Raw genomic sequence first — 11,679 nt, 5'->3', positions numbered from 1 at the left:
AATCATTTTAACTTCCAGGAGCAGATTAGTTATTAGTTTTTTCCTTACAAGAGCATCCATGTGTATTACATTCATTTTTTTTCAGTGATGAAGGCGAGCAACTCATGTCAGTAGCCATCTGCAGAAATTCTTACCTTTGTTCCCTTGCAGTGTCAGGTTCAAAAGTAGAGGCTGTTGCCCCGCCCTTTTGCCCAGAGCTTAGCATCTCTGACCAGCCCTGGGAGAACGGCCGCTAGAGCTTCTCATGATCTCTAAGTAGCATGGGGCACCCCACAGCCCTCACACCCTGTGATGTCCTAGTGTCCCACCGGCGCGGGGCTGGCCCGAGGGGCACAGAGGTTCCTGAGCGCGTGAGCACCCTGAGGAGCTTTGGCTGCGTTCAGAAGCCAACGGTCACCCGAATCATAGAACCTTGCCTGTGTGCTTCGCCTCTGCTGCATCCGCAGACATCTGGAGGGCGATTCCCTTTTCAAGGAACCCACTTGCTGTACTGCACCGGCCTCATGGCCCTTTATCTGAGCAGGTACCTGATCAGGTACTCGGGCAAGCCCAGGGCTGTGAAGCCACCCTCCGCCCGGCAGGATGGGCGTCGGAGGCCCAGGCCTGAGCGCCGAGTTCTGCATGGGGTCCAGGCCGGGCTGGGAAAGTGCTGGAGTCCACAAGGCCATAGCTACCCGGGCCTGGAGATGCGCTTCCGGCAGGCTGCCCTACTGGCTCCGCCTCAACCCAGAACTTTCCTATGCTCGCTACAATTACTTGAAGCAGAGGCTGTGGATCGCCAGGGACCCTCAGCTCCAGAGTCTGGTAAGGGTTCAGGTCAACCCGCCGGTGCGCCCAGGGAGCCTCTACAAGTGCCCACCACGGGAGAAGAGCCCAGACCTCTGCGCCGAGGAGAAGGTGCTGAAAGCCCTCAGCCAATGCACTAAAGGAAAGAGGAAGTTGGAGGAACCGCTCTGGTTTGAGGTCCGGGACCCCAAGAAAAGGAAGCCAAACCCAGAGGCTAGGCCACCTGCCTTCAAGCCAGTGATCAGAAATGGAGTGACCTGTTCCTTTGTGCCCAGGCTGGGGCTGGTGAGCAGAAGTGTGTGCTCAGTGGCCTCCAGCACCCTGAGGAGGAAGATGAATTTGGGCGTGCCTGCAAGCTCCCGCTGGCCTTCCGGTGTGCTGCCCGACCTGTCGCAGGAGCCATGCCAGACAAGGACACTCTGTTACAGCCTCCTCTGGAGAGCTGCGAGCAGCTGCGGCACAGCTTGGGGGCTCAGGGCCTTCCTCCCCTCCCCAGGGGCCACACCAGGAAGGCCCACCCGCCCCTCAGCACACTTGCCCCCTTGGCACCTGAGAGGGCCCAGTCACCCCCTCCTGAGACGCAAAGCCCTTTCGTGTTACTGACTTCCACGGGAGACATGAAGCCACCAGATCACTTCGCACTGACTTTGACAGGTTTGCTACCCTCCCAGCCGCCCCTCCTTGTCCTGAGGAGACTACACTGCAGAGACTGTGATTTAAAAACATATCATGACTGTGTTCTCACCTGTCTTATTTGCTTTAATGTACTTATGTAAATGCTGTTTGGAAAAGGTTGCTGGTGTGTTCTATTTGTATTAGAAATTTGTCATTAGAAATTTTACACTTGGGCTGGGAATTTAGTGCAGTGGCACCGCACCTGCCTCACAAGCACAAGGTCCTGAGTTCGATCCCCGATACCAAAAAAAAGCAAAGAAGTTTTACATGTGGGCCATAAGAACAATCAGTTTATTAATAACTCTCTGCTTCCAAGGGTAAGGAATCAAGTATCCTAGTGAAAGAAAGGTGTCAGATGAGAAGAACGAGAACGACTTAGATGTCTGAATTTCGAGGACTCCCTCTCAGGTATTCTTTCCAACTGGTTCCTTTTCTCTTCTTCATCCTCCCACCAGCACAGTCTCCCTCCCTGTGAGGAATGTCCTTTCCTCAGAACTGACCCCAGGCCCTCAGTGTTGGCCTACTTTTTGCCATTTAACCCAAAGCCCGCTCCCTTCACTTCCCTGTCTGCACTCTAGTGGTAGAATACCAAGACTCTCCCTGGAGCCCTCTGCCTTTCCAACACGCAACAGCCATAGCCAGCACTTACAGCCCCTGTCCTATCATCCACTTGGGTTCCCAATGGACCTTTTGGTGTCCTACAGCCGAAGGGACATGGAGAGGGGAAGCCAGAAGGTAGAAAAGTGTGAAGGGCAGCATTATGGGTGTTAGGGAAAAAAATCATTCAGTGACATGTAACAAAACACCACAAGGAGCCTGTGATTGATACAAGGATCACTGCAAGGGGGTCTAGCAGAAGGGAGAAGAGATTTGGCTTCACTTCAAATACTGCACAGGCAAGTGGGGATTTATAGACAAGATGCATGCACTATTTTGTTCACCCTTACAATCTTTGGAGTTATATGTTCATTCTCATTTCACACGTGAAGACATGGTCCCACTGAGAGCTGATATCATTTTGTTGCAGTCTGTAAGTGGCAGAGGCAGGATGCAGTCCTGGCTGTCTGACACTAGGGCCATGTGTGGAGTCCAGCTGTCAAGGGAGAGCTGTGGCACAGAGAGGTACTGATGTGCAGGGCCCTGAAGAGTCAGGAGCAGGGCAAAGACTACTGAGGCCAGCTGCACCTCGCAGACAAATTGAGGCCCCGGAACCACAGGGCCAGAGGCTGAGCCTGGCAGGATCCCAAGAGCTCTCTCTGGGCGACTCAATCTGTTCTCTTTCTTCCAAGGACCTCCCTGTGGGTTCTGAGAAGCCAAGATGGCTGGACAAATATTTGTGGTTGCCTTCTGGGGATTCTTGTGAGCAACATCATGAGCTCCTGGAAAGAGGAGGGGGCATGTGACCAGTTCCATCCCTCAGTACCCTGGCACCTGGCGCCAGCTGGGCATATTCTACCAAATATAGGAATCAGCCAGACCACCCGCTTCCTCTTCATTGTGAGCTGCTCTGTTTCTGCTCAACTCTCCTTGCATGTGTCATGTACTTCTTGCATTTTAGATAATTCTCACAGCATCTAATATTTCATAACCAACTGGAACCCTAAACATCTTGAGAATGTGGAGTGTCCTTTTTCCTAGTACAGGGGATTGAACCCGGGGCCTTTGCACTGAGCTGCATTCCCAGCCTTTTAAATTTTTTTAAATTTTGAGACAGGATCTCGCTAAGTTGCTAAATTGCCCAGACCTATGATTGCTCAAATTTGTGATCTTCCTGCCTCAGCCTCCCAAAGTGCTAAGATTATAGGTGTGCACCACCACACTTGGCTCCACGGAGTATCTATTTCATATACTACCATATAGTTAGTTGCTGCAGACAGTTCCTTTTTAATAAAGAGACAATGAATGAAGGAAGGAATAGGCCTGGGGGACCATATCCTAAACTTCCTGATAGCAGCATGCCTCCTTGATCCCCAGCTTGTACACAGAATCTGTCCACAAATGTGTTCTCATCTGCTTTCTTGGCAGCACTCCTCACCAGTGGATTGAGACAAGAACACTGGGAGCCTCAGAGGCATTGAGCCTCAAGACTTCATTCAGCCTGCAGATAAAACAAAAACAAAACTGTGACCATCAAGCCAGGCCAGGCCTTCCTGAATTATTAAAAATGATTGTGGGCTGGCTCTTAGATCCTTTCCAGCCGTGGTGTTTCTGGGGCTCCTTTGCCCTCTGGCTAGTTGGTGGCATTGGCCCACTGGGAGAACTGGTGGAGCCCCCAGGGCCTCCCTGAGGAGAGGCCAGGACACCCCTCCCCCATTCCCTCTACTTCCTGCCGCCTGTGGCAGCAGCTGTGTCTCCTCTGTGGCCCCAGCTCCCTGGGGCAGCCTCTGTCATCTTGCTGGAGGGAGAGTGGCCAGATTTAATAACTAAAAGACAGCACACCGGTTAAATGCAAACTGTACATAAACTGAATACATTTTTTTTTACAACAAATTTCTGATTCTGGTAAAATAACAAATTTGACATAACATGAACCTTACCATTTTAAGCATTTGAAAGCGTACAGTTCTGTGGCATTTAATACACTCTGTGCTAATGTTTTAATAGTGGAAATGATCTGAGTGTTGTTTTTAGCAGGCACCCTATATTTTAGGGGGCAACTTCGCTGGGTAGTCCTTGTTTTTGGGCTTTGATAAGGACAACACCTGCTTGGTGGTCCCTGAACAGTCTTTTCTAGCATTTCTGTTTCCAGTTCCTTCACTCAAATCTCTGAATAAGAGACCTAGGATTGGAGAAGTGGCTCATTGGCAGAGTGCTTGCCTGCTCTGTGTGTGTATGTGTGTGATAAGGGGTTCGATTCCCAACATTGCCAGAAAATAAATAAGACCTAGGATCCACCCTGTCTTTCCTTTCCTTGGCTGGCCCCTGGCTGATTTAGATGAGAAACATCTATTCTTCCATCACCAGGACCCTGAATACCAGCAGAAGTTCTCTGAGTAGCTGAACAAGTCTCAGTGGGTGCCCCCAGCCCCTATCCTGTCCTCAGCTCTTAATCTCCCCCTGCTCTAGAAAGCAGCCAGGGGTTCTTTTCAAGCTCAGGTGCAGCCCCCGCCTCCTGCCAAGGTGATTGGTTCCATGTGTCTGTCCGCAGGGTCACAGGGTCCCCTCCTCCTCTGCCGCCCACCTACCTTCCTTCCTCACGGTCCCTCCTCTGGCTTCGCCCTTCCTGTGGCACGTCTGACACGTCCCCTAAGTCTGCGGCTCCCTCCTGCCTCCCTGCCCCATTTCAGACAAGACAAAGGAAAGAAAAGGGTGCCTCTTGCTGCATTCACTACTTTTATTAATGAATGCATGAACAAAAACAGCTGGCCCTGAAAACATTCCTGCTGAGCTGGGACATTGCAAAAGGAGCCTGGATCTTAGCCTTTTGGTTTGGGGAGAGAATCAACTCACTCCTGTACAATGCAGGGTACCTCCCTAAATCACCAATCCAGAAACATAGTGCAAGAGGCTCTCACTCGTGCTTAAGGCCAGGATGAGCCGGGGAGGTTAACAGTTCAGCTGCTGGAATCTATACAAGAGATTCCTTTCATTGCTTGGCAACTGGATACTTTACATCCTCAGACATCCTGAGCCCCGAGCCAGGTGGAGGAGCACAGCACTCCCAAAAGTGTGTAGCTCAAGCTGCTCTGGGTGCTGTGTGTTAGGACACTATGAACTAAGGATAGAAACAGAGTAAGCATTCAGAAACTTCTAGAATAATTTGACATTGCAGCACCTTCTGAGCACCTGATCATTTTTCTAGGAATTCATTTTATTAGTGTGTTTTAGATTGTGATGAGTTAGAAGGCAAAACTGGCGCTTCACCAGAGGTCATTTGAAAAGTAATGTTTTAAGCAAAAATCCTGAGGCTGTGTTGGTGTGAAAAGACAAATGTCCTGAGGCAAGTTAGCCTCTGCCTCAGTTCTTCCTCTTTAAAATGGGAATGATAATGGCTCCTATCTCTGTGAGAATTCTAGCCCATTCTAGAAAATTCTAGAGCTCAGGATTGAAGCACTGAAGCGTGCCTGCCGCACAGTGAGGGTCAGGAGTGGAAGCTGGTATTATTCTTAGTTGCTTCTTGGGTTCTCTTGACTACTCAAGTCCATCAGATCACCTCTTCATGTGTTAAAATTTATGAGAGGCCTCCAGGGATTTACCTCAGTGGTCGTGCCGCCTGCCTCGAAAACACAAGGTCCCAAGTTCGATCCGTGGTACAAAAAAATAAAAAATAAAAATAAAAAATTATGAGAGGCCATTGTTTTGAACGGAGCCCCTGCCTTGGGCCCTAAGGGATCAGACCAGAAGTCACTAGGTGCCATGTGATCAAATTGAACTTTAAAATGAGCCAGTTTTCCCTAAAAACAGGAGATTTGCAGCAACCAATTGAAAAGGGCCCAGTCTACCTGAGCCAGGATGATAAGGCAGTTCCCCTTTGTTTTAACCTTATAAGGAAAGTAACTTTGAAATGGCCAATCTGCTTTTTGTCCCTTAGTTCTGTTTTCTTCAGCCCCTTGCTGCCTATAAAGTCAACTCCCTCCGCTCAGCTTCTAGGAACACTCTTTTTTTTTTTTTGCAGTGCTGAGGATGGAACACAGGACCTCGAGGATGGTAAACATGATTTATAACACTGAGTTACACCTCCAGCACTATTTTTATTTAATAGGTGAGATGCTGCTGAATTCATGGATCACTAATAAAAAATAATTAGATCTTTAAACACAATGTGTCAGAATTTTGTCCTTTAGCGCATGGGAATATTTCCATCCCACACCCTTTTGGGAACCATAGGACCTACAAGATAAAACCTGGGCTTCCAGGGTCAGACCCCAGCCATGGTGACAGAACCTGAGGCCAGCAGGGAGTTGCAGAGGGAAGCCACAGCCAGCTACTGGGGTCTGAGGGAAAGGGACCAAGCTGAGTCTGAGAAGGGTCATAAACCCAGAGTCGAAAACATGAGGATGCCATGAGAGCAGCAGAGGACGGACCCATGAAAAATGAATGTGGGATGGTGTGAGATGTGTCCAGCAGGCAGTCTGGCCTGCTCACAGCTTTCTTTATAGTTCTGGGAATGGTTCAGCCTCCAGACTGCCAATGTTCTCCGATGGCCCTTGTCCCCACCTTCACGTATCTCAGTCACTCCAGGAAGGGCGTTCCTTGCAGATCCTGACGAGTGGTGGAAAGGAGACCTAGCCAGACCTGTTCACTCTCCTAAATTGGTGATTTTCATTCGGTGGTTGCAGACAAGTGTCCTGGCTTCTGAACACCCCTCTGCATCCTGGTTGCACCACTGTGGCCCTCTGTGTCTCTGCTTTTCCCTCATACCGCAGTGCTACTGGAAGGAATGGTCTGTACTGGAGGACTTGTGTTCCTAGTCCTAAATTCACATCCATGTTTTTCTTTTCTAAATGATGAATTGTATACCAACATTTTCAAATTGGGAGAATTCATGCCAAATCTAGAGAACTAGTTTCACTTTGAAAAGCAGCCACTTCAGCTGCACTGGGCCATCTTTCCGACCAGGCCACAAGCTGTTGGAGCTAAGTAGTAGCTGGCCTCTTCTGATGGCACTGTCTCCTGACAGTCTGGCCCTGTGTTTGTCTGCCTTATTTATGTTACCTTTCTGGTATATAGATGCATTTGAATTTGCAAATTCTAATCTAAATTTAGGGCTCTCAAAAAGTCCCCAATATGATTCTCCTTTTAACTAAAAGTGGGTGCATGCTCTTTTACATTTCTATCTGTACTCTGTCCCTTGCTCCATTCCTCTCCCCCAGTCTCAGCTCAGTGGCATTACTATTTGTATTGTATTTCAAGACATTTAGGTCCTAAGTAGGAGATCCCAGATCTGTCATATCATTCTTCATTGTGGGTCCTCTAGTTACTTGAATTAATATTAACATTTTCAATAACACATAAAAAGCTCTCCGGCATGTCAGGCATATAGAAAACTCATGGGAAGCCACTGAAGGCTCTGAAATGAGGGTGTGAGTCAATCAGATTTGTATTTGGAGAAGAATCTTCCTTGGCTGTAATGTGGAGGCAGATTAGGGCAGTGAGAAGGAATCCGTTATGACGTCTGTCCATCGTTCCTGCCCCTCCCAGCCCATGTCAGCTCCACCACGGCAGGGAGAGTTGTCTGGGTCACTGATCTCTCTCCAATAACTAACATGGTGTCTGGCACATAGCAGGTGTGTGAATGCTTCAAACATTCCCCAGTGCTTCAGGGGAGGTTTGCATCCATCTCACATCTGAGTTTCTCTAAGGAAGGCATCCGTCATCCTAATTCCTTTGGCCAGATTGTACTGGGAACTAGCACATGCTGAGGTGGAGGATACAGATGATCCCCTTGTCTCAAAGGGAAAAAGATAGTAATCTAGGGAGTGGTAAGTAGAAAGTAACAGTAAGGGCTCCACTATCCACACTGCAAAATGATGAGTGTGTCAAAAATGGATCTACCCATTGGGAGTCCGGTGTAGTGGCCCACACTTGTAGTTCCAGGTATATGAGATGCTGAGGTGAAAGGATCACTTCAGCCCAGGGATTAGAGATGAGCTGGGCAAGGTAGTGAGACCCCCATTTCAAAACACAAGACAAACCCAAAATGAATCTGTTGGAAGGTCTTTCATCCAGGCCAGCAGCATTGTCTTATTTGGTAATGGCTCTCAGTAAACTGCATGACCTTGGGTTTGTCACTTGAACTTCGCAGATCGTCACTTCCCTCATCATCTATAGAGTGAGGATGAGAAAAACGGTGTTGTTGGCGTTTCATCAGAATTCAATGAGATACTTTTGTAAATCACTTTGCCAAGAGACTGGCACATGCTGGACCACCCAGCATTGGCTCTGTTCTTCTGTTTCTCCTCCCCTTTTTCTTTCTTAGTGCTGAATATTGAACCCAGGACCCCTGTACATGCTGGGCAAGTGCTCTACCAATTGAGCTACATCCTCAGCCCTTTAAAAAATTTTTTTTGAAACAGGTATTTGCTAAGCTGCCCAGGTTGGCCTTGAACTTGTGATCCTCTTGTCTCGGCCTCCGAAATAGATGGGATGCACCACCGCACCTGGCCTCCCCCTCCTGTCTACCTCTTCCTATTTCCACATCACTTTCTCTCTTGTTAGCTAGCCAGCTTCCTCCGGTTTGTCTAAAACAAACAAAAACGAAACAACCCAAAGACAGTAAGCATGGTTAAAGAAGATGAAGGTCCCCTAATGCCCATGTATTAAAGATTTGGCCCCCGCTGTGTTGCCATGGGAAGGAAATGGAACTTTTCGGAGGTGGAGACTAAAGACTGGAGATGTCCTTCACTGGTGGAGCAGGTGCTTAGCATACATGAGACCCAGACAGAGAGATGGGGGTGGGGAGGTGCCCTTGAAAGGGATTGAGGGACTCCTCTTCCTCCTTTCTTTCTTGCTTCCTGGGCCTGAGGTGAGGGGTTTTTCTCCACCATGATGTTCTGCCTCACCACAGGCCCAAAGCCAACGGGCCAACTGCTCATGAACTGAAACTTCCAAAACTGTGAGCCAAAATAAGTTATTTCAGGTCTTTGTTATAGTGACAGAAAGATGATAAACACAACTCCTGTACAAGGATGTCGAGTTGTCCACCTAGGAAGCAGCTTCATTGCACCTCTGGACTGCACACCCTCATCACCTTTCGTTTGGGCTCTTATATAAAATCATGTTCATGTTTTCTGCCCTCCATGACTCAGCATGTGCTGTGTGTCTCCTAATCAGATGTCATGTTGGGTTTTTGTTGTAGCCCCTTGTGAGTGGCTGTCAACCCAGGGTTTGAAGGTGCTCTTTCCTGCAAATGACCTGAGAGGAATTTTGTATATTTTTCATAGCCTGTATTTTAATCAACTCACTTGAAATAAACTGTCCAAATGGTGGAAAAATCTCTGTAGGGCTTTTTATGTGAAGCAGAAATAGAAAATCTTATTTTTCTAGAAAGGCCTCTCCAGGACCTCACTACCTAATAAAGAAGACCTGGGCAGGCCTGGGATGGGTTGGGACAGGGGTCTAGCCTGCCAGCTTCCTGAGAAGGTCACATTAAGTTGCTGCCTGGCATTTTGACTAGCACTAAGAGCACACTTGAGAGACAGCAGCACACTGATGCCAGCCCCCCTCCCTTCCACTGCCTTCTAAGGCAGGCCAGATGAGCACCAGGGCCATGCACTGTTGAAAGGCACCTACTCACTCCACAGTGTGGCCTAGAAGGGACCAGCATCCAATAGGATGGGGCAGAGTTGTAAACAACTCCACTGGCTACATCACTCTATGCTTATCTCTGTAAATATTGACTCTGGAGGATCAAACAAGTAGCAAAAAAAGAACACAATAATATTTTCCCCCAGAGAGAAGATCCTGTTCCAAATATCCAGGACGCAGTAGAGTGGGAAGGTGTTGATAGCTCACCTGCAAGGTGAAGGTCCCTATGCAGGGGCAGTGCTCTGACTCGGTGGGCCATTTGGATTTCTTATAGCCAGGGGATCACAAATTCAAGCCCAGTTTGGATGACTTAGTGACTTAGCAATACTCTGACTTAAAAAATAAAGGGCTTGGGAAGGCCTTGGGTTCAACCTCAGTACCCACCAATCAACCAACAAACAAGAACAGCAACAACAAAACAGGAACCCATATTCTGGATCATAATTTTTAAATCAGAGGATTGATCTTCCAGGCCAGTGTCTCACAGTAAGGACCCAACTACAGGCTTGGCACCCATTGAAGTGAACTCTTTTTAGGACCAGACACCTTCACAAGTCAAAAGCCCTTAGAACTTAGAGAGACCCTGTCTCAAAAAATAAAAAGGGTTGGGGATGTAGCTAGTAATAGAGTTCTAAGTTCTAAATTCTTACCCCATTTTGCAGGTGAGAAAGTTGAGGCTCCAAGCAGTTTAGTGACTTGCAAAATGAATCACATTGTAGGTTACATGCCCCAGCTGGATTGGAATCTCCAAGTAACTGTCTCTGCAGTGTGCTGTGCTTGTTTCAATCTATGAGTTCTTTCATGTTACAACTCAAATGCCTCTTTACACACTGAAAGTCCAGAGAGCAGGATTCTGGACAAAGAGCAGGGACTGAGGTTACTGCTTTGGCTAAGCTTCCATGTTGTTTATTATTTTGTAAAGATGTGGGTGGAAATAATTATTGATTCTCCATTCTGGTCCCTGGGCAGGAGGAACAGTTTGGACAGTATTGGCAAGATGCCCAGTGCAGCACCCTAGTCATGCAGTGTGCGTGTTTGTTTGTGTGAGTGTGTGTGTGTGTGTGTGTGTGTGTGTGTGTGTGTGTCTTCCTGGCATAGTGGTGGAAGATTCACTAGAACTCTCATAATCTTTCCTTTTTCCCAATTCCCAGAAAATGATACCATACAGCCTCTTGGTCAGTGATTATCATTATAATATAGCAGAGTCCAGGCCCAGATGGAAAATAACATCTAGGTATGTATGTAAGTAGGTATGTATGTATTGTGGGAGTGGGGATTGACCCCAGGGAATCCTCTATTACTAGCTACATCCCCAACCCTTTTTATTTTCTGAGACAGGGTCTCTCTAAGTTGTCCAGACTGGCTTCAAACTTGTGATCCTCCTGCCTCAGCCTCCCACGTAGCTGAGTTACAGGTAGGTGCTGAAAAACAATATTCTTACTGAAGATGATGATGATGGAGGAAAAGAGGTAGAGAATGGAGAGAGAGAAAGTGAGTTAAACCCGAGAGAAGCTACAGTGTGCCAGGGAGGGTCAACAAGCAGTGGTAGAAATAGCTGTCGTGTGAGGTCACAGAGAGGACAGGGCATTTTACAGAGTGAGGATGGAGAGACCTCAAGGGGACAATGGTGCACATGCAGTGTGGGTGAGGGGGTGCACAGGGACTGTGGAGAGGACTCAGAGCAGCAGAAGGTGCTCTGTGACATCCCAGAGGCATATGCAGCACAGTTGCCTCCCATGTCTTTACTGCCCTACCAACCAAGAGTAGCCTCCACAAAGGCAGTTTCAAATGGCATTTGTTGTCTACGGCTGAACCCCAAGGGGAATATGGAGTTGAAGTGTGGGAGAGAAAAGAAGGGTTCCAGAAGCACTTTCACAACCAAGGAGACAGCTGCCTTCCAATACCACCTCCAGGAAGCCTTCTCAGTCTACTGCTTCGGCGAGAGTGCCCCATGATTCTTCTAGAGACTCG

At 48.0% G+C, this 11,679-nt stretch overlaps 1 pseudogene; it reads left to right on the top strand.

Annotated features, from left to right (window-relative positions):
• Window positions 1-403: 403 nt before the first annotated feature.
• On the top strand, window positions 404-1,521 carry LOC147829338 (POM121-like protein 2; annotated as a pseudogene).
• The last annotated feature ends 10,158 nt before the right edge of the window (window positions 1,522-11,679 follow it).

Source organism: Heterocephalus glaber, unplaced genomic scaffold, assembly GCF_053883595.1.
Source record: "Heterocephalus glaber isolate CG9 unplaced genomic scaffold, H.glaber_assembly_v1.0 deba00000621, whole genome shotgun sequence".
Lineage (NCBI taxonomy): Eukaryota > Metazoa > Chordata > Mammalia > Rodentia > Bathyergidae > Heterocephalus > Heterocephalus glaber.
This window is presented reverse-complemented; position numbering and strand designations above follow the sequence as displayed.